Source organism: Physella acuta, unplaced genomic scaffold, assembly GCF_028476545.2.
Source record: "Physella acuta isolate Inbredline_101_S28 unplaced genomic scaffold, ASM2847654v3 ptg000360l, whole genome shotgun sequence".
Lineage (NCBI taxonomy): Eukaryota > Metazoa > Mollusca > Gastropoda > Physidae > Physella > Physella acuta.
The window spans coordinates 530283-555267 of record NW_026731879.1 but is presented as its reverse complement, the minus strand read 5'-3'; the positions used below and the strand labels follow the sequence as shown (position 1 = coordinate 555267).

At 49.1% G+C, this 24985-nt stretch overlaps 1 protein-coding gene across 1 annotated transcript in view; it reads right to left on the bottom strand.

Annotated features, from left to right (window-relative positions):
• The window catches only part of LOC131941401 (FMRFamide receptor-like), a 99892-nt gene extending 75561 nt beyond the window's left edge, over nucleotides 1-24331 (bottom strand). The window contains exon 1 of the mRNA XM_059300651.1: nucleotides 23968-24331. The gene's annotated coding sequence lies outside the window, so the exon portion shown is untranslated. The remainder of the gene's footprint in view (nucleotides 1-23967) is intronic.
• Nucleotides 24332-24985: the final 654 nt, after the last annotated feature.

The following is a 24985-nucleotide window of genomic DNA, read 5'->3' as shown; positions in this document are numbered from 1 at the left end:
TGGTAACACACGTAAAACTATTGAGTCTGAAGTATGTAGGTTTTGATTCAGTTATAGAATAGAATGAAGTAGAAAGTTCCTGTCTACTCAGTTTTCATTAGTTTTTAAAACACAAACTTAGAATCAGAGTGAAGTGGCTAGAAGAACTAGCTTATCCGATCACAAAGCACAGTATCCAGCCAAAAAGCCGACACATTACAAAGGCTGTCGTTGAAGGAAAACAATACACAATGTGGACGGACTCGACTGACAGACGAGAGCAAAAACAAGCCACAATGATGTACACACAACTAACTGCATTTCTTTTAGAACTCATTTCTCTACCAGGTATTCCAATAAATGTTTCACGATTTAAGGCTGTTGGGTAAATTAACTTTTTTACTTTCAGTTAGTCTACTATTAAAAACAATAATGCTTTTACAATTTATAAATAATTACTAAGACACCACCAAAAATGTTACAATTCTTAACAAATATATCAAAACTTTTGTGACTTTTTTCTGTTTCTGCATTTCTGTCACTTTTTTTTCGATCAAATTTTTCCATTGTTACATTTTTTTGTTCACCTGTTCTTCACTGTCTGACCAACTTTTTCACTAGTCAAATGTTCAGGTTTGTTGGTGAATGTTGACATGCTTTAGTTGACTTGTTGGTGATTGTTGACATGCTTTAGTTGACTTGTTGGTGAATGTTGACATGATTTATTTGACTAGAGGACTTGGAACCACATTAGACACGACCTACTGGGCTAGGCATGGGATGGTAGCAAGCTGTACACAACGCTGTCTGAAATCTAGTTCATCAAAGCAAGGTGAATAGTCGACGGAATAAGCAACGACATGTTTTCAGGTCATCTCGTGACTGCAGTGTGCTACCGGCGTGCTACAGTGCGCACGTTTGTGCTACTCTAGTGCTACACTAGCAGTTAGCTTTTCATCAACCAAGTCTAGGTATGTTAATTAATTAACAGCGCGAGCTGCAAGCGAGGTTACTTCCCTTTCCGGTGTGACGCCACGCTGACTACGTGCTCGGTGATACATGAGCACAGTAATTGGGGTAGGTGCGCTTAGATAAGTGGGGTAGGTGCGCTTAGATAAGTGGTGTAGGTGCACTTAGATAAGTGGTGTAGGTGCACTTAGATAAGTGGGGTAGGTGCACTTAGATTAGTGGGGTAGGTGCACTTAGATTACTAGGGTAGGTGCACTTAGATTAGTGGGGTAGGTGCACTTAGATTACTAGGGTAGGTGCACTTAGATTAGTGGGGTAGGTGCACTTAGATTACTGGGTTTGGTGCACTTAGATAAGTGGGGTAGGTGCACTTAGATAAGTAGGGTTGGTGCACTTAGATTACTGGGGTAGGTGAACTTAGATTACTGTGGTAGGTGCACTTAGATTACTGGGGTAGGTGCACTTAGATAAGTGGGGTAGGTGCACTTAGATTACTAGGGTAGGTGCACTTAGATAAGTGGGGTAGGTGCACTTAGATAAGTGGGGTAGGTGCACTTAGATAAGTGGGGTAGGTGCGCTTAGATAAGTGGTGTAGGTGCACTTAGATAAGTGGGGTAGGTGCACTTAGATAAGTGGGGTAGGTGCACTTAGATAAGTGGGGTAGGTGCACTTAGATAAGTGGGGTAGGTGCACTTAGATAAGTGGGGTAGGTGCACTTAGATTAGTGGGGTAGGTGCACTTAGATTACTGGGTTTGGTGCACTTAGATAAGTGGGGTAGGTGCACTTAGATAAGTAGGGTTGGTGCACTTAGATTACTGGGGTAGGTGAACTTAGATTACTGTGGTAGGTGCACTTAGATTACTGGGGTAGATGCACTTAGATTAGTGAGGTAGGTACACTTATATTACTGTGGTAGGTGCACCTATATTTGAGGTGATGGACGCAACTAGATTTGTTGGGCTAGGACCTAGCCGCTAGGTGCATTAAATCCGGACATTGAAATAGGATTTGACGTGAATGGTCTGACTAAATGTTGAAAGACGTCTAAAGATAAATGGGGCATAAATTAATTTTCAAAGAAGGACGGTGCAATTTATCAAAGCAAGGTGCAGGAACAATTTAGTTGATACGTTTTGAAGGAGCACATTTCTGCTGGAAGTGTTGACATGCACACGCAAACCATAACGCAGATTTACGTTCGTGAACTCGTCATATACACGCAAACACACACACATATATATATATATATATATATATATATATATATATATATATATATATATATATATATATATATATATATAATATAAGCGGGCTGGTAGTGTGTCAGGCCTTCCTTCCTTCCGTCATCACTATAGATTTTGGAACCATAAAAGTAAACATAGTACCATGCAGTGCTTTTCAGTACATCGCAATGTCTAATTATAAGCAAGAGTAGGGTTTGTTTATATAACGACTTAAATGTATTTTATAGTTGCCACAGTTTTTACTCTTTTGCATAACGTAAAGAAAATATTAAATACACGCACATTGCTAAAACATATTAAAAGGATCAATGTCAAATATCATTTTCGTTTATATTCCTAGAAAAAATGGATACATTTTAATAACATAATAACAGTGGGGTAGAAAAATCTAATTAAACTGTATAAGCTAGGGGTTTTATAGCAGAGGCGTAGCTAGGGGTTTTATAGCAGAGGCGTAGCGAGGGGTGTGTGTGGGGGGACATAAGTCCCCGGGCGCCGACCTTAGGGGGCGCCAAAATGTTTGCGGGGGAGGGGGGGGGGGTAGGTGCAAATCGAAAGTTTGAGGGTGTGGGGTGGAAATTGAAAGTTTGAGGATAGGGGGTGCAAATCGAAAGTTTGAGAGGGTGGGGGATGTCAATCGAAAGTATGTCCCCGGGCGCCGGGAAGGGTCGCTAAGCCTCTGTTTTATAGTCATTCACTGAGTCAGACGCGTCTGAGGCGCTCGAAAAGGGCGTGATTTGGCGCTTCGGGCTAGAGTGTGAGCAATATACCTTTATGAGTGCATTTTAATTGTGTTTATGTTATGAGTGTTGTGTTTGTTATTTCGTTTGTGTTTTTTTTTGCGTTCGTTTTTGTTGTGTTTAGTTTTGTTCTGTTCCCGAGTTGGCACATTTAAAAAAGATTTACCGTGGTGGAGCACGGGATGCAGCTGGTATATATATATATATATATATATATATATATATATATATATATATATATATATGGTTCCATGACAAATGATCTCATGACTAATGATCTCAGACAAAATATCTCAGACAAAATATCTCACGGACAAATGATCTCAGGACAAATGATCTCACGACCAAAAGATACCAGGGCAAAATATATCAGGACAAATGATATCATGGAGAAATGATCTCAGACAAAAACTTAATTTTATTTAAAGAAGGAAAATAAAAATAAAGGCATATTCGAATGTGGAAACACATTTTTAATCATGCAACCGGAAAAGTGGTTATTGTTGTGAAAAGAATGCAATAAACAATGCCACATGTTTAAACTACGGAAAGAACACAACACTAATGGTGTCATCTTCCAATTTTAGAATATGAAGAACTGAACTATTACGTTCAAATTTGTGTTAGATCTATAGAACTGCTTATCGGTGTCAGTAGAACAACTTATCTTTGTCACTAATATCGTTCGATGTGTAGTAAGGCACATTGCGTTTAGACCAATAACTATTTTGTAACTAGATGTATCAAGCAAGTTTTTAACGTGGACCAAGTCCAACAACGTACAGTTGGGTAACGGTTACAGAAAATAACTACCACAGCCAACAACGTACAGTTGGGTAACGGTTACAGAAAAAAACTACCACAGCCAACAACGTACAGTTGGGTAACGGTTACAGAAAAAAACTACCACAGCCAACAACGTACAGTTGGGTAACGGTTACAGAAAAAAACTACCACAGCCAACAACGTACAGTTGGGTAACGGTTACAGAAAAAAAAAAACAACTGTGTAATTCGTCAACGTTATTCTGTGTCAGGTTTGAAATTCTGCTGATTGTGCAACATTTGTGTCCTCTGTTAGTTCGAGACAATTCCTGTATTCAGGCGAAACTTGTCGGATCAAGTTGCTAAAACGTTGAATTTTTAAAGTGCAAGCCTTAATTGTTTAACCTTAATTGTTTAACCTTGATTGTTTAACCTTAATTGTTTAACCTTGATTGTTTAACCTTAATTGTTTAACCTTAATTGTTTAACCTTAAAACGTTGAATTTTTAAAGTGCAAACCTTGATTGTTTAACCTCGATTGTTTAACCTTTATTGTTTAACCTTAATTTTTTAACCTTAATTTTTTAACCTTAATTGTTTAACCTTGATTGTTTGACCATAATTGTTTAACATTAATTGTTTAACCTTAATTTTTTAACCGTAATTGCTTAACCTTGATTGTTTAACCTTGATTGTTTAACTTTGATTGTTTAACTTTGATTGTTTAACTTTGATTGTTTAACTTTGATTGTTTAACTTAATTCCTCGCCCTTGTTTATGCCTGTCGACTGTTATTTCACCCACATTTACCCAACCGATTTCTTTCACCCTTGACCCCTCTCACCCTTGACCCCTCTCACCCTTGACCCAACTAACCCTTGACCCAACTAACCCTTGACCCAACTAACCCTTGACCCCTCTAACCCTTGACCCCTCTAACCCTTGACCCAACTAACCCTTGACCCCTCTCACCCTTGACCCAACTAACCCTTGACCCCTCTCACCCTTGACCCAACTAACCCTTGACCCCTCTCACCCTTGACCCAACTAACCCTTGACCCCTCTCACCCTTGACCCAACTAACCCTTGACCCAACTAACCCTTGACCCAACTAACCCTTGACCCCTCTAACCCTTGACCCAACTAACCCTTGACCCCTCTCACCCTTGACCCAACTAACCCTTGACCCAACTAACCCTTGACCCAACTAACCCTTGACCCAACTAACCCTTGACCCAACTAACCCTTGACCCAACTAACCCTTGACCCAACTAACCCTTGACCCAACTAACCCTTGACCCAACTAACCCTTGACCCAACTAACCCTTGACCCAACTAACCCTTGACCCAACTAACCCTTGACCCAACTAACCCTTGACCCAACTAACCCTTGACCCAACTAACCCTTGACCCAACTAACCCTTGACCCAACTAACCCTTGACCTATACGTCAAGTTCCAACGACATACAATGGGCAATAACTTTGACATAATTAGATTTTTCATTAATTGATTAATGATTGCTATATAGAGTATAGATATTTTCTCATGTACACCACAGCCAAACCATTTTGTAATACAAAAAAATGGCTTTTTATTTCAATATACAATTCTACATAGAATATTTGTAAGAGTATTTAGTTGCAACTCAATGTTAGAAATATTTCCTTTAGTATTTTTTCATTCTTACTAGTGGGGGTATTCACGTAGCACCAAATGATGCGCCATGTGGCCAGTTGATTCAAACTTCTCTTTCTGAATTTGTTGACCCAAGAACAATCCACAAGGCAGCAGTTGTTTGAATTTGTGTCTTTCCTAGATGGGTTTGCTGTTCCCAGCTAACGAGCCGCATCTGTCCTGTGGTCTCGGGACTTTTGTTTGGAGCTAGGAACCATGCGCCTTCCTGGCGTCTCGTTGTTTGGAGCTAGGAACCATGCGCCTTCCTGGCGTCTCGTTGTTTGGAGCTAGGAACCATGCGCCTTCCTGGCGTCTCGTTGTTTGGAGCTAGGAACCATGCGCCTTCCTGGCGTCTCGTTGTTTGGAGCTAGGAACCATGCGCCTTCCTGGCGTCTCGTTGTTTGGAGCTAGGAACCATGCGCCTTCCTGGCGTCTCGTTGTTTGGAGCTAGGAACCATGCGCCTTCCTGGCGTCTCGTTGTTTGGAGCTAGGAACCATGCGCCTTCCTGGCGTCTCGTTGTTTGGAGCTAGGAACCATGCGCCTTCCTGGCGTCTCCTTGATGAGCTATATGGGTACCGATGTCTTTCTGGCGTTAATAACCTGTCGACTGTTATTCGGTGTCGCTACACACTCTAACCCTGATTTATTACATAATTTAGCGCTACAGTCATTCGAAACATGTTTTAATACATAATCTAGCGACCGACGCTGTTACAGTGGTATCGATTATACTGCCTTATTATTCTGTTTAAAGGAAATCATTAAATTTTCTTCTTTATAGCTCACATTTAAAGACTTGTTATTATAAAAAAAACATTTAATACTTTTCTATGACTACATTAAAAACACTTAATGCTTTTCTATAATTACATTTTAAAAAATCGAACGGAAAGTTAAACGTCAGTCGATAGGGTGAATGTATTGTTAGCTTGAAGTTAAGGGGGGTGGTGATGGTAGTGGTGGGGAGGGGGGGGGGTCGTCAGTGCTATTAGCTGCATGATCTATTTCTATATAGGTTAAGACAAATAGTAGGACTGTCTTGATGTAAGCAAAAAAAACTGTCTTGTATGTAAGCACCAAGGACTGTCTTGCATGTAAGCACCAAGGACTGTCTTGTATGTAAGAAATCAGGACTGTCTTGTATGTAAGCACCAATGGCTGTCTTGTATGTAAGCAAGATGGACTGTCTTGTATGTAAGCAAGATGGACTGTCTTGTATGTAAGCACCAATGACTGTCTTGTATGTAAGCACCAATGACTGTCTTGTATGTAAGCACCAATGACTGTCTTGTATGTAAGCACCAATGACTGTCTTGTATGTAAGCACCAATGACTGTCTTGTATGTAAGCACCAAGGACTGTCTTGTATGTAAGCACCAATGACTGTCTTGTATGTAAGCAAGAAGGAATGTCTTGCATGTAAGCACCAATGACTGTCTTGTATGTAAGCACAAATGACTGTCTTGTATGTAAGCAAGATGGACTGTCTTGTATGTAAGCACCAAGGACTGTCTTGTATGTAAGCAAGAAGGACTGTCTTGTATGTAAGCAAGAAGGAATGTCTTGTATGTAAGCAAGAAGGACTGTCTTGTATGTAAGCAAGAAAGAATGTCTTGTATGTAAGCACCAATGACTGTCTTGTATGTAAGCACCAAGGACTGCCTTGTATGTAAGCACCAATGACTGTCTTGTATGTAAGCACCAAGGACTGCCTTGTATGTAAGCACCAATGACTGTCTTGTATGTAAGCAAGATGGACTGTCTTGTATGTAAGCAAGATGCACTGTCTTGTATGTAAGCACCAATGACTGTCTTGTATGTAAGCACCAAGGACTGCCTTGTATGTAAGCACCAATGACTGTCTTGTATGTAAGCAAGATGGACTGTCTTGTATGTAAGCAAGATGCACTGTCTTGTATGTAAGCACCAATGACTGTCTTGTATGTAAGCACCAATGACTGTCTTGTATGTAAGCAAGCATACAAACATAGATTGAAATTGGTGTCTAGTTGACCATGGATCTAAATTGAGTTAGATCGGTCAACAAGAATTAGCCTGGTCAGTCATTGATCGGTCTACAAGAATTAGCCTGATCAGTCATTGAACATCGTTTGTGATTAGCTGAGTCAATTAGTATTAGTCGGAGTTCGCTTAGCTCCTGGTCTTATTGTGTTAGGGACGGGTTGGTGTTAGGGGCGGGGTGGTGTTAGGGACGGGGTGCGCACTTAGTAGACTGGGGACTTGGAGGGAGGATAATACAATAATCGTGGGCTGAGACAAGGGGTCAGGCTGACCTTGCTATTGGGCCCAGATTTCGGCTGGCCAAATCAACTGAGAGTTGTCTGCACTTGCTGGATAAACCAACACCGGTTACTGCCGCTGGGTGAGGATTCGATGATTTGTTGTCGTGCAAGTGTTCAGACAAAGTGTTCAGACAAAGTGTTCAGACAAAGTGTTCAGACAAAGTGTTCAGACAAAGTGTTCAGACAAAGTGTTCAGACAAAGTGTTCAGACAAAGTGTTCAGACAAAGTGTTCAGACAAAGTCCCCTAGAGCGTCTGCTGGTCAAGGATGCTTAAACTTGGAACAAAAACATTTTAGGTTTTAAATACATCAGGGGCCACAACTGACGTGACAGGGGCCACAACTGACGTGACTGGGGTATATCGAGCCATCAGGTAGGTCATGCTGCTATGCTGTAAGGTCAGGGGATGATTGGGATGTTGAAACTCAGTTGCTATTACACTGCCAGATGGGATAGGTCAAGACGAACACTGGATCAACTAGACGAGTTTTAGACCAACCAGACGAACCTTAGACCAACCAGACGATCCTTAGACCAACCAGACGAACCTTGAACCAACCAGACGAACCTTGAACCAACCAGACGAACCTTGGATCATCTAGACGAACCTTAGACCAACCAGACGAACCTTAGACCAACCAGACGAACCTTGAACCAACCAGACGAACCTTAGACCAACCAGACGAACCTTAAACCAACCAGACGAACCTTAGACCAACCAGATGAACCTTGAACCAACCAGACGAACCTTAGACCAACCAGACGAACCTTGAACCAACCAGACGAACCTTAGACCAACCAGACGAACCTTGGATCAACTAGACGAACCTTAGACCAACCAGACGAACCTTAGACCAACCAGACGAACCTTGGACCAACCAGACGAACCTTGAACCAACCAGACGAACCTGGGACCAACCAGACGAACCTTGGATCAACTAGACGAACCTTAGACCAACCAGACGAACCTTGAACCAACCAGACGAACCTTGAACCAACCAGACGAACCTTGGATCATCTAGACGAACCTTAGACCAACCAGACGAACCTTAGACCAACCAGACGAACCTTGAACCAACCAGACGAACCTTAGACCAACCAGACGAACCTTAAACCAACCAGACGAACCTTAGACCAACCAGATGAACCTTGAACCAACCAGACGAACCTTAGACCAACCAGACGAACCTTGAACCAACCAGACGAACCTTAGACCAACTAGACGAACCTTTGACCAACCAGACGAACCTTAGACCAACCAGACGAACCTTGGACCAACCAGACAAACCTTGAACCAACCAGACGAACCTGGGACCAACCAGACGAACCTTGGATCAACTAGACGAACCTTAGACCAACCAGACGAACCTTGAACCAACCAGACGAACCTTAGACCAACCAGACGAACCTTGAACCAACCAGACGAACCTTAGACCAACCAGACGAACCTTGAACCAACCAGACGAACCTTGAACCAACCAGACGAACCTTGAACCAACCAGACGAACCTTGAACCAACCAGACGAACCTTGAACCAACCAGACGAACCTTGGATCAACTAGACGAACCTTAGACCAACCAGACGAACCTTGAACCAACCAGACGAACCTTGGATCAACTAGACGAACCTTAGACCAACCAGACGAACCTTGAACCAACCAGACGAACCTTGAACCAACCAGACGAACCTTGAACCAACCAGACGAACCTTGAACCAACCAGACGAACCTTGGATCAACTAGACGAACCTTAGACCAACCAGACGAACCTTGAACCAACCAGACGAACCTTAGACCAACCAGACGAACCTTGGATCAACTAGACGAACCTTAGACCAACCAGACGAACCTTGAACCAACCAGACGAACCTTGGATCAACTAGACGAACCTTAGACCAACCAGACGAACCTTAGACCAACCAGACGAACCTTGAACCAACCAGACGAACCTTGGATCAACTAGACGAACCTTAGACCAACCAGACGAACCTTAGACCAACCAGACGAACCTTGAACCAACCAGACGAACCTTGGATCAACTAGACGAACCTTAGACCAACCAGACGAACCTTGAACCAACCAGACGAACCTTAGACCAACCAGACGAACCTTGAACCAACCAGACGAACCTTGAACCAACCAGACGAACCTTGAACCAACCAGATCGGCCACCAGGAGACAACTTGGCCAGCGCCTGCCGACTGGACAGAAGACCGGAAGTATCCCTTTGGTTGCCATAGAAACATGCTTGTGATGGAGTGAAATGGATGAGATGTTTATTACCCCCCCCCCCCCCCCCCAGCCCCGAAACACGAGCCAACAATGGCGCCAAATATTTCAGCAGACGTTAATGAGCTTGCTTGTAATGTGATCAACTCGTACAGACTGGCAGTGAGCGGGAGAAAGTCACAGGAAAAAGTCACAGGAAAAAGTCACAGGAAAAAGTCACAGGAAAAAGTCACAATTGTGTATTGAGAAATATTTTGATATATTGCAACATTTTGGTGTTTTTTTAAGAAACGTTTATCAACTTTAAAAGCAAAATGGATTTTAATAATAATCAGACTTTGATCTTCACAATAAGTAAAAGTACAGCATATAATTTACACAGTAGCCTCAAGTTCTGTTACATTTTCAATAGAATATATGGTAGAAAAATTAATTATAAAATATACAACATTAACCCCATGCCGCCAGCCATACAACATTCAAGATTATCCGCATAGGTCAGCCATACAACATACACTCCCACATCGGTTCACTCTACTTCCCCTAGACAATCCCCTCACGTGTAAAACTGTGACGTATTTCAAACAAGGCTTGCACGTCTGCCAGTCACGTGGTCGCCCTGAGTAGTCCTGATTGGTTGATTGGTTGATTGGTTGATTGAATTATACAAGCTCGCCAGTAATATGTGGCCAATGGACGACTCAAAGGGTTCATTTGATTTGGTCTGTGGGGACACATAAACCCCCCCACCCCCACCCCCACCCCCCCCCAACAGTAACGGATCTCTCTGCAGACCCGCCCACACTCAACTACCCACACCCTACCCACACCCTACCCACGCCCTACCCACACCCTACCCACACCCTACCCACACCCTACCCACACCCTACCCACACCCTACCCACACCCTACCCACACCCTACCCACACCCTACCCACACCCTACCCACGCCCTACCCACACCCTACCCACACCCTACCCACACCCTACCCACACCCTACCCACACCCTACCCACGCCCTACCCACACCCTACCCACACCCTACCCACACCCTACCCACACCCTACCCACACCCTACCCACACCCTACCCACACCCTACCCACGCCCTACCCACACCCTACCCACACCCTACCCACACCCTACCCACACCCTACCCACACCCTACCCACACCCTACCCACACCCTACCCACACCCTACCCACACCCTACCCACACCCTACCCACACTCAACTACCCACACCCTATCCACACCCTACCCACACCCTACCCTACCCACACCCTACCCACACCCTACCCACACCCTACCCACACCCTACCCACACTCAACCACACCCTACCCACACCCTACCCACACCCTATCCACACCCTAACCACACCCTATCCACACCCTACCCACACCCTACCCACACCCTACCCACACCCTACCCACACCCTACCCACACCCTACCCACACCCTACCCACACCCTATCCACACCCTACCCACACCCTACCCACACCCTACCCACACCCTACCCACACCCTACCCACACCCTACCCACACCCTACCCACACCCTACCCACACCCTACCCACACTCAACCACACCCTACCCACACCCTACCCACACCCTATCCACACCCTAACCACACCCTATCCACACCCTACCCACACCACGCCCTACCCACGCCCTACCCACACCCTACCCACGCCCTACCCACGCCCTACCCACACCCTACCCACACCCTACCCACACCCTACCCACGCCCTACCCACGCCCTACCCACGCCCTACCCACACCCTACCCACACCCTACCCACGCCCTACCCACGCCCTACCCACACCCTACCCACACCCTACCCACACCCTACCCACGCCCTACCCACGCCCTACCCACGCCCTACCCACGCCCTACCCACACCCTACCCACACCCTACCCACACCCTACCCACACCCTACCCACACCCTACCCACACCCTACCCACACCCTACCCACACCCTACCCACACCCTACCCACACCCTACCCACACCCTACCCACACCCTACCCACACCCTACCCACACCCTACCCACACCCTACCCACGCCCTACCCACGCCCTACCCACACCCTACCCACGCCCTACCCACACCCTACCCACACCCTACCCACGCCCTACCCACACCCTACCCACACCCTACCCACACCCTACCCACACCCTACCCACGCCCTACCCACACCCTACCCACACCCTACCCACACCCTACCCACACCCTACCCACACCCTACCCACACCCTACCCACACCCTACCCACACCCTACCCACACCCTACCCACACTCAACTACCCACACCCTATCCACACCCTACCCACACCCTACCCTACCCACACCCTACCCACACCCTACCCACACCCTACCCACACCCTACCCACACTCAACCACACCCTACCCACACCCTACCCACACCCTATCCACACCCTAACCACACCCTATCCACACCCTACCCACACCCTACCCACACCCTACCCACACCCTACCCACACCCTACCCACACCCTACCCACACCCTACCCACACCCTACCCACACCCTATCCACACCCTACCCACACCCTACCCACACCCTACCCACACCCTACCCACGCCCTACCCACGCCCTACCCACACCCTACCCACGCCCTACCCACACCCTACCCACACCCTACCCACACCCTACCCACACCCTACCCACGCCCTACCCACGCCCTACCCACACCCTACCCACACCCTACCCACACCCTACCCACGCCCTACCCACACCCTACCCACACCCTACCCACACCCTACCCACACCCTACCCACGCCCTACCCACGCCCTACCCACGCCCTACCCACACCCTACCCACACCCTACCCACACCCTACCCACACCCTACCCACACCCTACCCACACCCTACCCACACCCTACCCACACCCTACCCACACCCTACCCACACCCTACCCACACCCTACCCACACCCTACCCACACCCTACCCACACCCTACCCACACCCTACCCACACCCTACCCACACCCTACCCACACCCTACCCACGCCCTACCCACACCCTACCCACAACCCTACCCACACCCTACCCACGCCCTACCCACGCCCTACCACACCCCTACCCACACCCTACCCACACCCTACCCACGCCCTACTCAACCTCAACCTTATAGCTTCTTATCCGAAGACCCACGCCGTATAAATTCCGATCCTACCCACACCCTACCCACGCCCTACCCACACCCTACCCACACCCTACCCACACCCTACCCACACCCTACCCACGCCCTACTCAACCTCAACCTATAGCTTCTTATCCGAAGACCCACGCCGTATAAATTCCGATCCCCCCCCCCCCAACGCCATATTCACCCCCACCCCCTCCAAAATTCTTTTTAAACGCTTCTTAAATTGAATATTTAAAAAACGTGTTAGAATTTGTATGCGAATGTTAATTGTTTGTTAATTAATTAATTATTTTTTAAAACCATGCAGGAACGATCTGTTTTGGTGCCTGTTTTTTACTTTCTCGTATATACGAAGTATAGAGAAAGTCTTGTAATCGTGCACAAAAAAAAAATCGAGATTTTAACAAATCTCGACGTTTTACACCTCCCTGAGTCGGAAAAACATAATTTTGCAATCTTGTCGGTATATCTGTGCATGTGTATGTGTGTCTGTGTGTGTGTGTGTGTGTATGTGTAAACACGATAACTTGATTACCGATACAGCTAAGTTGATGAAATTTCATATATAAGTATTATATCAAAATCGCAGATCTGTATCAACTTTTGAGCGATTTCCGATAACCGGAAGTGGAACTTTTTCTACTTTGAATTTTTCAAAAGCCTATAACTTGAGTACTATTTCAGAAAGATAAACGAAATTTCACATGTAAGTAAAAGTTCTAATTCTCTGCCTTCTATCAAAAGGGAGTAATTTCTGATGACCGGAAGTAGTAATTTACGCTATTTCCGATTTCTAAAAATACGCACGTGAAGTTATTAAGTATTAATAATATACTGCACTATTATGCACATTTTATTTGGCGTTCACTTGGTGTGCTATTTTTTTTTTTTTGAGATTCTATTCTATTATAAAAAGTTTAAGTAATAAAAAATGGATTTAAAATATTGCCAATATCCCGAGTTGCTATCCCCCGTAGTGTTATATTAGAATATTCTAGAAAGTTTAGAGGAGATCACTCCCGATTTATTTGTTTTGAAAATAGTTTTGAGTAAATTAATTTATTAAAAAATATTTAAACGCATTGACTAAAAAATACAGAACAAGATTGGTAAACAAATTATATTTTGAAAATCCAGCAAATAATTGTTGAAAATATTATCAGAACATGTATAGTGCCAAGGCGAATATGCTAATATATAATATAGGTGTACATGCCCCTATATGAGACAGGTGTACATACCTATAGTAGCGCTATAACCACCATGTCAATAGGTCGTTCACATGAGAAGCTGACACCTGCTTCACATGGTAATACTATAGGTCTACTTTTCTTCTTTTTATGCTTTTCCATAGATTTTTTTATATCAGAAAGTAGATGAAAGAGGGATGAAAGAGGGAACAATGAAAAAAGTGAAATGAATGAGAGCGATGCGATTATAAATATGGCGAACGGTGACCTGGTCAAATAATAGGTCACGGTGACCTACCGAAATATCCGCCATTTTATCATAACAACAGTATCAATGTTAAACACAAACGTGATTGGCTAATTAATGACATCCACCGTTTCTGCGTACATGTACCATGAACGTTGGGAAGGAAATGACGTCATGAGTCTAGACCTAACCCTAGCTGCATGTCGGGATATAACGATCTTCAATTGTGATTGACCAGCACGCTGGCTAACGTGATGGGGTCCACGCTGGCTAACGTGATCTAGTCCACGCTGGCTAACGTGATCTTGTCCACGCTGACTAACGTGATCTAGTCCACGCTGGCTAACGTGATCTAGTCCACGCTGGCTAACGTGATCTAGTCCACGCTGGCTAACGTGATCTAGTCCACGCTGGCTAACGTGATCTAGTCCACGCTGGCTAACGTGATCTAGTCAACGCTGACTAACGTGATCTAGTCCACGCTGGCTAACGTGATCTAGTCCACGCTGGCTAACGTGATCTAGTCCACGCTGGCTAACGTGATGTATTCCACGCTGGCTAAAGTGATGTAGTCCACGCTGGCTAACGTGATCTAGTCCACGCTGGCTAACGTGATCTAGTCCACGCTGGCTAACGTGATGTAGTCCACGCTGGCTAACGTGATCTAGTCCATGCTGGCTAACGTGATCTAGTCCACGCTGGCTAACGTGATCTAGTCCACGCTGGCTAACGTGATCTAGTCCACGCTGGCTAACGTGATCTAGTCCACGCTGGCTAACGTGATCTAGTCCACGCTGGCTAACGTGATCTAGTCCACGCTGGCTAACGTGATCTAGTCCACGCTGGCTAACGTGATCTAGTCCACGCTGGCTAACGTGATCTAGTCCACGCTGGCTAACGTGATCTAGTCCACGCTGGCTAACGTGATGGGGTCCACGCTGGCTAACGTGATCTAGTCCACGCTGGCTAACGTGATCTAGTTCACGCTGGCTAACGTGATCTAGTTCACGCTGGCTAACGTGATCTAGTCCACGCTGGCTAACGTGATGTAGTCCACGCTGGCTAACGTGATCTAGTCCACGCTGGCTAACGTGATCTAGTCCACGCTGGCTAACGTGATCTAGTCCACGCTGGCTAACGTGATCTAGTCCACGCTGGCTAACGTGATCTAGTCCACGCTGGCTAACGTGATCTAGTCCACGCTGGCTAACGTGATCTAGTCCACGCTGGCTAACGTGATCTAGTCCACGCTGGCTAACGTGATCTAGTCCACGCTGGCTAACGTGATCTAGTCCACGCTGGCTAACGTGATCTAGTCCACGCTGGCTAACGTGATCTAGTCCACGCTGGCTAACGTGATCTAGTCCACGCTGGCTAACGTGATCTAGTCCACGCTGGCTAACGTGATCTAGTCCACGCTGGCTAACGTGATCTAGTCCACGCTGGCTAACGTGATCTAGTCCACGCTGGCTAACGTGATCTAGTCCACGCTGGCTAACGTGATCTAGTCCACGCTGGCTAACGTGATCTAGTCCACGCTGGCTAACGTGATCTAGTCCACGCTGGCTAACGTGATAACTAGCAGAGTTATCAGAGACATTCGGTTGTAGGAACTAATAAAACGATCGCATTTTTGTAATCAGATGTTTTTAAAAACCTAATTAATTTTAAAAATTATTTTCAAGACAGAAAAAGTCTAAATATTTCAGGCTATTTAAAAAGTCTAACTTAGCAGTTAGATGCCATTCTAGGTTCAATGACCTCACGGTGAAAAGCCCAGAGATTGGCACCACAGCTAAGGATTATAGGGCCCAATCCTTTAATCCGTCTATCCGTACGGTACCGTGTAGCGCTTTGTGGGGGGGGGGTATTGATCGGAAAGCCTAACTCACCCCCGCCTTTAAAACCGTGCAAACAAACCACCACTTAAAAACAAACAAACAAACAAACAAACAAACAACAAATACCTAACACAACACTGTTAATTGGCACTTATGTCAACTGTTAAAACTCGGATGGTTAAAGTTCTAACGGTCAAAACTCAGTCTCCACCCCCCCCCCCCCCAACACCTCCTACTAGATCAAGAAGGCCGACATAAGCAACTAGTTAAGCGCCAAGATATTCAATTTCAAGCTCACATTAGTAGCCGTGAGAATATGTTTTTTTGCTGTTTTTCTCATGAAGAAAACTAACATTAACAGTAACACGATACAAGTGTTCTGCACCCGCGCTGAGCGTTGACATTTGGTTTTAATTATCTTGATACCTTGTTTTCTTTTGATTAAGCTGTGGCGCTTTAAAAACTTCTTTAATTAAAGCTTTAGGAGTTCTATTCAATTAGGTGCGACGGCATGTTTGTAGATAATTAGAGAAATGTTACAGGTTGGAACTAATCTCAGCGTACGTACAAGTAGACAGCTAGTAGCTGTAGAATTTCGAGGGATGGTGGTTGGGGAAGGGGGGGGGGGGCTCTGACTTTACAGTCGGACTACTAATAGTTGGAGACCTGGGACATTAGGAGACCTAGGACAGTAGGAGACCTGAGACAGTAGGAGACCTGAGACAGTAGGAGACCTGAGACAGTAGGAGACCTGGGACAGTAGGAGACCTGGGACAGTAGGAGACCTGGGACAGTAGGAGACCTGGGACAGTAGGAGACCTGGGACAGTAGGAGACCTGGGACAGTAGGAGACCTGGGACAGTAGGAGACCTGGGACAGTAGGAGACCTGGGACAGCTGGGACAGTAGGAGACCTGGGACAGCTGGGACAGTAGGAGACCTGGGACAGTAGGAGACCTGGGACAGTAGGAGACCTGGGACAGCTGGGACAGTAGGAGACCTGGGGCAGTAGGAGACCTGGGACAGTAGGAGATCTGGGACAGTAGGAGACCTGGGACAGTAGGAGACCTGGGACAGTAGGAGACCTGGGACAGCTGGGACAGTAGGAGACCTGGGGCAGTAGGAGACCTGGGACAGTAGGAGACCTGGGACAGTAGGAGACCTGGGACAGTAGGAGACCTGGGACAGTAGGAGACCTGGGACAGCTGGGACAGTAGGAGACCTGGGACAGTAGGAGACCTGGGACAGTAGGAGACCTGGGACAGTAGGAGACCTGGGACAGTAGGAGACCTGGGACAGTAGGAGACCTGGGACAGTAGGAGACCTGGGACAGTAGGAGACCTGGGACAGTAGGAGACCTGGGACAGTAGGAGACCTGGGACAGTAGGAGACCTGGGACAGTAGGAGACTTGGGAAAGTAGGAGACCTGGGACAGCTGGGACAGTAGGAGACCTGGGACAGTAGGAGACCTGGGAAAGTAGGAGACCTGGGACAGTAGGAGACCAGGGACAGTAGGAGACCTGGGGCAGTAGGAGACCTGGGACAACTGGGACAGTACGAGACCTGGGACAGCTTGGACAGTAGGAGACCTGGGACAGTAGGAGACCTGGGACAGTAGGAGACCTGGGACAGTAGGAGACCTGGGACAGCTGGGACAGTAGGAGACCTGGGACAGTAGGAGACCTGGGACAACTGGGACAGTACGAGACCTGGGACAGCTGGGACAGTAGGAGACCTGGGACAGTAGGAGACCTGGGACAGTAGGAGACCTGGGACAGTAGGAGACCTGGGACAGTAGGAGACCTGGGACAGCTGGGACAGTAGGAGACCTGGGACAGTAGGAGACCTGGGACAGTAGGAGACCTGGGACAGTAGGAGACCTGGGACAGTAGGAGACCTGGGACAGCTGGGACAGTAGGAGACCTGGGACAGTAGGAGACCTGGGACAGTAGGAGACCTGGGACAGTAGGAGACCTGGGACAGTAGGAGACCTGGGACAGTAGGAGACCTGGGACAGTAGGAGACCTGGGACAGCTTCGACAGTAGGAGACCTGGGACAGTAGGAGACCTGGGACAGTAGGAGACCTGAGACAGTAGGAGATCTGGGACAGTAGGAGACCTGGGACAGTAGGAGACCTGGGACAGCTGGGACAGTAGGAGACCTGGGACAGTAGGAGACCTGGGACAGTAGGAGACCTGGGACAGTAGGAGACCTGGGACAGTAGGAGACCTGAGACAGTAGGAGACCTGAGACAGTAGGAGACCTGGGACAGTAGGAGACCTGGGACAGCTGGGACAGTAGGAGACCTGGGACAGCTGGGACAGTAGGAGACCTGGGACAGTAGGAGACCTGGGACAGTAGGAGACCTGGGACAGTAGGAGACCTGGGACAGTAGGAGACCTGGGACAGTAGGAGACCTGGGACAGTAGGAGACCTGGGACAGTAGGAGACCTGGTACAGTAGGAGACCTGGGACAGTAGGAGACCTGGGACAGTAGGAGACCTGGGACAGTAGGAGACCTGGGACAGTAGGAGACCTGGGACAGTAGGAGACCTGGGACAGCTGGGACAGTAGGAGACCTGGGACAGTAGGAGACCTGGGACAGTAGGAGACCTGGGACAGTAGGAGACCTGGGACAGTAGGAGACCTGGGACAGTAGGAGACCTGGGACAGTAGGAGACCTGGGACAGTAGGAGACCTGAGACAGTAGGAGACCTGGGACAGTAGGAGACCTGGGACAGTAGGAGACCTGGGACAGTAGGAGACCTGGGACAGTAGGAGACCTGGGACAGCTGGGACAGTAGGAGACCTGGGACAGTAGGAGACCTGGGACAGTAGGAGACCTGGGACAGTAGGAGACCTGGGACAGTAGGAGACCTGGGACAGCGGGGACAGTAGGAGACCTGAGACAGTAGGAGACCTGGGACAGTAGGAGACCTGAGACAGTAGGAGATCTGGGACAGTAGGAGACCTGGGACAGTAGGAGACCTGGGACAGTAGGAGACCTGGGACAGTAGGAGACCTGAGACAGTAGGAGACCTGGGACAGTAGGAGACCTGGGACAGTAGGAGACCTGGGACAGTAGGAGACCTGGGACAGCTGGGACAGTAGGAGACCTGGGACAGTAGGAGACCTGGGACAGTAGGAGACCTGGGACAGCTGGGACAGTAGGAGACCTGGGACAGTAGGAGACCTGGGACAGTAGGAGACCTGGGACAGTAGGAGACCTGGGACAGTAGGAGACCTGGGACAGTAGGAGACCTGGGACAGTAGGAGACCTGGGACAGTAGGAGACCTGGGACAGTAGGAGACCTGGGACAGTAGGAGACCTGGGACAGTAGGAGACCTGGGACAGTAGGAGACCTGGGACAGTAGGAGACCTGGGACAGTAGGAGACCTGGGACAGTAGGAGACCTGAGACAGTAGGAGACCTGGGACAGTAGGAGACCTGGGACAGTAGGAGACCTGGGACAGTAGGAGACCTGGGACAGTAGGAGACCTGGGACAGTAGGAGACCTGGGACAGTAGGAGACCTGGGACAGTAGGAGACCTGGGACAGTAGGAGACCTGGGACAGTAGGAGACCTGGGACAGTAGGAGACCTGGGACAGTAGGAGACCTGGGACAGTAGGAGACCTGGGACAGTAGGAGACCTGGGACAGTAGGAGACCTGGGACAGCTGGGACAGTAGGAGACCTGGGACAGTAGGAGACCTGGGACAGCTGGGACAGTAGGAGACCTGGGACAGTAGGAGACCTGGGACAGTAGGAGACCTGGGACAGTAGGAGACCTGGGACAGTAGGAGACCTGGGACAGTAGGAGACCTGGGACAGTAGGAGACCTGGGACAGTAGGAGACCTGGGACAGTAGGAGACCTGGGACAGTAGGAGACCTGGGACAGTAGGAGACCTGGGACAGTAGGAGACCTGGGACAGTAGGAGACCTGGGACAGTAGGAGACCTGGGACAGTAGGAGACCTGGGACAGTAGGAGACCTGGGACAGTAGGAGACCTGGGACAGTAGGAGACCTGGGACAGTAGGAGACCTGGGACAGTAGGAGACCTGGGACAGTAGGAGACCTGGGACAGTAGGAGACCTGGGACAGTAGGAGACCTGGGACAGCTGGGACAGTAGGAGACCTGGGACAGTAGGAGACCTGGGACAGTAGGAGACCTGGGACAGCTAGGAGACCTGGGACAGTAGGAGACCTGGGACAGTAGGAGACCTGGGACAGTAGGAGACCTGGGACAGTACAGTAGGAGACCTGGGACAGTAGGAGACCTGGGACAGTAGGAGACCTGGGACAGTAGGAGACCTGGGACAGTAGGAGACCTGGGACAGTAGGAGACCTGGGACAGTAGGAGACCTGGGACAGTAGGAGACCTGGGACAGTAGGAGACCTGGGACAGTAGGAGACCTGGGACAGTAGGAGACCTGGGACAGTAGGAGACCTGGGACAGTAGGAGACCTGGGACAGTAGGAGACCTGGGACAGTAGGAGACCTGGGACAGTAGGAGACCTGGGACAGTAGGAGACCTGGGACAGTAGGAGACCTGGGACAGTAGGAGACCTGGGACAGTAGGAGACCTGGGACAGTAGGAGACCTGGGACAGTAGGAGACCTGGGACAGTAGGAGACCTGGGACAGTAGGAGACCTGGGACAGTAGGAGACCTGGGACAGTAGGAGACCTGGGACAGTAGGAGACCTGGGACAGTAGGAGACCTGGGACAGTAGGAGACCTGGGACAGTAGGAGACCTGGGACAGTAGGAGACCTGGGACAGTAGGAGACCTGGGACAGTAGGAGACCTGGGACAGTAGGAGACCTGGGACAGTAGGAGACCTGGGACAGTAGGAGACCTGGGACAGTAGGAGACCTGGGACAGTAGGAGACCTGGGACAGTAGGAGACCTGGGACAGTAGGAGACCTGGGACAGTAGGAGACCTGGGACAGTAGGAGACCTGGGACAGTAGGAGACCTGGGACAGTAGGAGACCTGGGACAGTAGGAGACCTGGGACAGTAGGAGACCTGGGACAGTAGGAGACCTGGGACAGCTGGGACAGTAGGAGACCTGGGACAGTAGGAGACCTGGGACAGTAGGAGACCTGGGACAGCTGGGACAGTAGGAGACCTGGGACAGTAGGAGACCTGGGACAGTAGGAGACCTGGGACAGTAGGAGACCTGGGACAGTAGGAGACCTGGGACAGTAGGAGACCTGGGACAGTAGGAGACCTGGGACAGTAGGAGACCTGGGACAGTAGGAGACCTGGGACAGTAGGAGACCTGGGACAGTAGGAGACCTGGGACAGTAGGAGACCTGGGACAGTAGGAGACCTGGGACAGTAGGAGACCTGGGACAGTAGGAGACCTGGGACAGTAGGAGACCTGGGACAGCTGGGACAGTAGGAGACCTGGGACAGTAGGAGACCTGGGACAGTAGGAGACCTGGGACAGTAGGAGACCTGGGACAGTAGGAGACCTGGGACAGTAGGAGACCTGGGACAGTAGGAGACCTGGGACAGTAGGAGACCTGGGACAGTAGGAGACCTGGGACAGTAGGAGACCTGGGACAGTAGAAGACCTGGGACAGTAGGAGACCTGGGACAGTAGGAGACCTGGGACAGTAGGAGACCTGGGACAGTAGGAGACCTGGGACAGCTGGGACAGTAGGAGACCTGGGACAGTAGGAGACCTGGGACAGTAGGAGACCTGGGACAGTAGGAGACCTGGGACAGTAGGAGACCTGGGACAGTAGGAGACCTGGGACAGTAGGAGACCTGGGACAGTAGGAGACCTGGGACAGTAGGAGACCTGGGACAGTAGGAGACCTGGGACAGTAGGAGACCTGGGACAGTAGGAGACCTGGGACAGTAGGAGACCTGGGACAGTAGGAGACCTGGGACAGCTGGGACAGTAGGAGACCTGGGACAGTAGGAGACCTGGGACAGTAGGAGACCTGGGACAGCTGGGACAGTAGGAGACCTGGGACAGTAGGAGACCTGGGACAGTAGGAGACCTGGGACAGTAGGAGACCTGGGACAGTAGGAGACCTGGGACAGTAGGAGACCTGGGACAGTAGGAGACCTGGGACAGTAGGAGACCTGGGACAGCTGGGACAGTAGGAGACCTGGGACAGTAGGAGACCTGGGACAGCTGGGACAGTAGGAGACCTGGGACAGTAGGAGACCTGGGACAGCTGGGACAGTAGGAGACCTGGGACAGTAGGAGACCTGGGACAGCTGGGACAGTAGGAGACCTGGGACAGCTGGGACAGTAGGAGACCTGGGACAGTAGGAGACCTGGGACAGCTGGGACAGTAGGAGACCTGGGACAGCTGGGACAGTAGGAGACCTGGGACAGTAGGAGACCTGGGACAGCTGGGACAGTAGGAGACCTGGGACAGCTGGGACAGTAGGAGACCTGGGACAGTAGGAGACCTGGGACAGCTGGGACAGTAGGAGACCTGGGACAGTAGGAGACCTGGGACAGCTGGGACAGTAGGAGACCTGGGACAGTAGGAGACCTGGGACAGCTGGGACAGTAGGAGACCTGGGACAGTAGGAGACCTGGGACAGTAGGAGACCTGGGACAGTAGGAGACCTGGGACAGTAGGAGACCTGGGACAGCTGGGACAGTAGGAGACCTGGGACAGTAGGAGACCTGGGACAGCAGGAGACCTGGGACAGTAGGAGACCTGGGACAGCAGGAGACCTGGGACAGTAGGAGACCTGGGACAGTAGGAGACCTGGGACAGCAGGAGACCTGGGACAGTAGGAGACCTGGGACAGTAGGAGACCTGGGACAGTAGGAGACCTGGGACAGTAGGAGACCTGGGACAGTAGGAGACCTGGGACAGTAGGAGACCTGGGACAGCTGGGACAGTAGGAGACCTGGGACAGTAGGAGACCTGGGACAGTAGGAGACCTGGGACAGTAGGAGACCTGGGACAGTAGGAGACCTGGGACAGTAGGAGACCTGGGACAGCTGGGACAGTAGGAGACCTGGGACAGTAGGAGACCTGAGACAGTAGGAGACCTGGGACAGTAGGAGACCTGGGACAGTAGGAGACCTGGGACAGTAGGAGACCTGGGACAGTAGGAGACCTGAGACAGTAGGAGACCTGGGACAGTAGGAGACCTGGGACAGTAGGAGACCTGAGACAGTAGGAGACCTGGGACAGTAGGAGACCTGGGACAGTAGGAGACCTGGGACAGCTGGGACAGTAGGAGACCTGGGACAGTAGGAGACCTGGGACAGTAGGAGACCTGGGACAGTAGGAGACCTGGGACAGCTGGGACAGTAGGAGACCTGGGACAGTAGGAGACCTGGGACAGCAGGAGACCTGGGACAGTAGGAGACCTGGGACAGCAGGAGACCTGGGACAGTAGGAGACCTGGGACAGTAGGAGACCTGGGACAGCAGGAGACCTGGGACAGTAGGAGACCTGGGACAGCTGGGACAGTAGGAGACCTGGGACAGCAGGAGACCTGGGACAGTAGGAGACCTGGGACAGCTGGGACAGTAGAAGAGACTAGAACATGATGCCTGGAGAGCTCTAAATAAATATTTGTTTGTACCGAGAGAAAAACCAGAAAAATACATTGGGTGTACTCACATTCGGTCGTGCAAACTTAATCCCGTGCCTCCTGAGTGCGAGAACCACTTATCCACACGCGGGGCAGTGTGAGACCCACGGGACACAATAAGAAAGGTTTTAGATCCGCTACTTTCTTAGTTGGGCGACTCACAAATGCCTTTGAAAATATATCCTCCGACGGAGAACGTTTTTAACCAAATCACTTCATTAAAACAAATAACTTAAGTAAACTAATTAACTTGATTATCAAAATGAGATAGGCGAGTTTGAAGCACGAAACCTCTAGAAAAACTGGTGAGACGTCTGCTATCAGCTCGGTGCCAGTCAACGGTTCAAGGAAGTGATCCAGCAGACGTAGGCGCACTTCTGCTGCTCGGGTTGGCGCGGGGCAGACACGGAAGACAACTCTACCGGGCAAGCAGGGGCCGCAACTCTACCGGGCAAGCAGGGGCCGCGCGTGGATGACTGCAAGTGGCCTCCCCTGTTTTACGTCTCACACAAATGTGCGGGGAGATCAAATCGATTCATTCAATGAGTTCAAGTCAAAATTAAAACACCGATCAAATCGATTCATTCAATAAGTTTAAGTCTAAATTAAACATCGATTTAATCATTTCATTTAATGTTCAGCTCTAAATTAAAACATCGATTTCATCGATTCATTTAATTCATTTAGTTCAATTCGAAATTAAAACACAGATTTGATTTATATGACGTCACGAATAACCGGTTGACTATAGCCGGCAATGTAGTGACGGTATGTGTTACGTTCTGGGTTCGTTTCAAATCAACAACAACACTTCGTGTATAACTTCACTACTTTTATTCGTCTCAATGCATTCAAGCGTACCAGAACAGCCCTCGTCCTAACAGCTACTAACCTGCTGACTCCCCCCACAATCGTTCACTCGCCATTTTATACCCGCATTCGACCTTGGGACTACAAGACATAAACACACAAGGGTAACTACACAGTAGGGTGAACTCCACTCACACATGCACTCTCCACTAGTTCTAGACTATAAATGTATTCAGT